The sequence below is a fragment of the Bison bison genome, unplaced genomic scaffold (assembly GCF_000754665.1).
Source record: "Bison bison bison isolate TAMUID 2011002044 unplaced genomic scaffold, Bison_UMD1.0 scf7180017864108, whole genome shotgun sequence".
NCBI lineage: Eukaryota > Metazoa > Chordata > Mammalia > Artiodactyla > Bovidae > Bison > Bison bison.
The window spans coordinates 3389095-3392900 of record NW_011494680.1 but is presented as its reverse complement, the minus strand read 5'-3'; positions in this window follow the sequence as shown (position 1 = coordinate 3392900).

Here is a 3806-nt window from a genome sequence, read left to right as displayed (position 1 = left end):
TCTTCACAGTCCAACTCTCACATCCATACATGACCACAGGAAAAACCATAGCCTTGACTAGACGAACCTTTGTTGGCAAAGTAATGTCTCTGCTTTTCAATATGCTATCTAGGTTGGTCACAACTTTCCTTCCAAGGAGTAAGCGTCTTTGAATTTCATGGCTGCAGTCACCATCTGCAGTGATTTTGGAGCCCCCAGAAATAAAGTCTGACACTGTTTCCACTGTTTCCCCATCTATTTCCCATGAAGTGGTGGAACCGGATGCCGTGATCTTCATTTTCTGAATGTTGAGCTTTAAGTCAACTTTTTCACTCTCCACTTTCACTTTCATCAAGAGGCTTTTGAGTTCCTCTTCACTTTCTGCCATAAGGGTGGTGTCATCTGCATATCTGAGGTGATTGATATTTCTCCCTGCAATCTTGATTCCAGCTTGTGTTTCTTCCAGCCCAGCATTTCTCATGATGTACCCTGCATATAAGTTAAATAAGCAGGGTGACAATACACAGCCTTGACGTACTTTTTTTCCTATTTGGAACCAGTCTGTTGTTCCATGTCCAGTTCTAACTGTTGCTTCCTGACCTGCATACAAATTTCTCAAGAGGCAGATCAGGTGGTCTGGTAGTCCCATCTCTTTCAGAATAGAGGAAAACAACAGAATGGGAAAGACTAGAGATCTCTTCAAGAAAATCAGAGATACCAACAGAACATTTCATGCAAAGATGGGCTCGATAAAGGACAGAGGGTGCGTATACATATAGCTTATTCATTTTGCTGTACAGCAGAAACTAACACAACATTATACAGCAACTATACTCTAATAAAAAGCAATTATTTTAAAAAAGGTCTTCTGATTTCTATCTTCACTTTTAAATAGTCTGATATCAGATTGGATCTTTAGTCTCTGCTCAAATATAAATTCTTATTGCCTTCCTTAAAAGTAAACTTAGTAGGAGGAAAAAAACAGGAGTTTTTAGAGCCAATGAAGATTCAGGCTCAGTTCAACCACTCCTTTGTTTGGACAAGTTGTTCAATCTTTGGAAACCTCAGTTGCTATACATGTCGAATCCTCACCACTCTCTACCTTACTTCCAGTGCCGGAGAATTTATTCATCTTCTTAACACCTTTAAAAATGGAGCTCCCCAAAAGGAGATGGAGTTTAACCTTAAAATAGATGAACTCAAAGGTTTGAAGCAAAGGCAAAGAGCCCAGACCCAATAGACTCAGCAGACAAAAGTCAAATTTCCCCATCTTTACATGGTCTCTCCAGGAGTTGATGGCACTTAGATACCACTGCAGGACTTCCCCAGTGGCTCAGTAAAGAATCTGCCTACAACGCAGGAGATGTGGATTTGATCCCTGAGCCATGAAGATCCCCTGGAGAAGGAAATGGCAACCTAGTCCAGTATTCTTGCTGAGAAAATCCCATGGACAGAGGAGTCTGGTAGGCTACAGTCTGTAGGATTGCAAACAGCTGGACACAACCAAGCATGCACACATAGGTACCACTGCCTTGGTTTACTGTTGTTGTTTGGTTGCCTTGTCATATCTGACTCTTTTCAACTCTATGGACTGCAGCCTGCCAGGCTCCTCTGTTCATGGGATTTTCTCAGCAAGAATATTGGAGTGAGTTGCCATTTCCTTCTCCAGGGGATCTTCCCAACCCACAGATTGAACCTGAGTCTCCTGTGTCTCCTGCATTGCAGGCAGTTTCTTTACCTGCTGAGCTGTGGTTTACTAAATAATAGGAAACCAGGAAGGGACAGATAGATTGGGGTGGTGGGCACAATAATGCCCCTTCCCCCCAAAGATGTCTACACCCTAATCCCTGGAACCTGTGAATCTGTTACTTCACTTGGCAAAGGCAATTTGCAGATGTGATTAAATTAAAGACCTTGAGAGAGGGTGATTATCTCCGATTAGCTGGTGGATACAAGATAATCACCAGGGTCCTGACAAGAGATTAAAGGAGTCAGGAGAGTCAGAGAAAGGTTTGAAGACACGCTGATGCTGCTTTTGGAGGTGGAGGAAGAGCCAACAAGCCAAGGAGTACAGGTGGCCTCTAGAATTTATAAAAGACAAGAAAACAGATTTTGCCTTAGGGCCTCTAGAAGGCGCCCAGCCTTGCCAGCATCTGGACTTTAGCCCCGTATGACTCACTTTGGACTTCTGACCTCTAGAGGGCTTCCCAAGTAGCATAGTGGTAAAGAATCCACCATCCAATGCAGGAGACTCAGATTCAATCCCTGGGCTGGGGAAGAACCAGACACGACTGAAGCAATTTAGCACGCACAACCTCCAGGACTGTAAAAGAATACATATGTGCTGTTTTAAGGCACTGAGTAGGTGGTAATGTGTTACAGCCACAACAGGAAGCTAATACAGTTGGTATATGAGAGCCTTGTGCTACAGGACAGGCCATGTCATGTCTTCATTCACCATCATTCCATGGGTACTGAGGGAGCAGGACAGTCAGGGGAGGGTGTCTATCCTCGTGAGAAAGCCTTTAGAGAGGGCCTGACAAGCTCTTCATAGTCCAGATCCCTCTCTGTATTAGTTATCTATTGCTGCATAACAGATAGTCCCAAAACACAGCCGCTTGAAACAATGCACATTTAATATGACAGTTTCTGTGGGTCAGGTGTCCGGGCATAGCTTAGCTGGGCCATCTGCTTCAAGGTCTCTCACGAGGCTGCACAGAGGTGTCACCCAGGTATAGGCATCTCAAGGATCTCAAGGTTCAACAGGGAAGGGTTGGTCTCCAAGCCCATTTCAGTTTTTGCTAGAAGAACTCAGTTCCTCAGAGACTGTTGGACTGAGGGTCTCAGCTCCTTGCTGGCTGTAGGCCAGAGGCAGCTCTCAGTCTCTTATTGCAGGGGTGGGGAGGGGACCTCCCCAGCATGGCAGGCAGCTGGCTTCATTAAAACCAGCAAGAGCCAGCTGCTGGCAAAATGGAAGTCATCGTCTTTTGTAACCTAATCATGGAGGTAACATTCCATCACCTTAACTGTATTTTATTCATTATAAATGAATCACCAGGTCCCACCAGCACTTGAGGGACTTGAGGGAGGGCATGGATACTCAAAGACAAGGGTCACTGGGCACCATCTCAGAGCCTGCCTACCACACTCTATTTCCAGGGAAGCCAGCCAGACAACACTTCCCAGTCCCCCAGGGGCAGCCATCTGACTGAGTTCTAGCAATGGAACATGAACAGAATGAAATTTACCATTTCCAGAGGTCTTTCTCCTTCCACCAGCGGGATGCATACAGGCAGCGTGACCTTGGAAACAGCATGTGGAAAATGGATGAAGCAAGAGATGGAAGTATAAGCTGCTGAATCAGAAGCTGAACAAGAGAAGAAGGCACTTCTTGAATCAGGAACACCCTACTGGACCTGAGATCAGTAGAAAGTCACCTTCTATCATCTTTGAAACATTATAAAGGGAAGAGAAGGGAAGTTGCTCAGTCGTGTCCGACTCTTAGCGACCCCATGGACTGCAGCCTACCAGGCTCCTCCATCCATGGGATTTTCCAGGCAAGAGTACTGGAGTGGGGGTGCCATTGCCTTCTCTGGAAACATTATAAGCTTGGGGGTTATTGCTGCTAGTTTAATCTTCTCTAATATCTCAGAAGGCTATGGGAAGAAAGTGTCATAAGAATGAAGGACCAGCAGTTTGTGAAAGAGAGAAACAGAGAGACTGGGAGAGACTAAGAGAGAGAGAGTCACATAACTGAGGGCAGTGAACCTCCCTCCATGATAAACACATACAATCCACATACATCCCTTTTCCAAATATTTAGTATA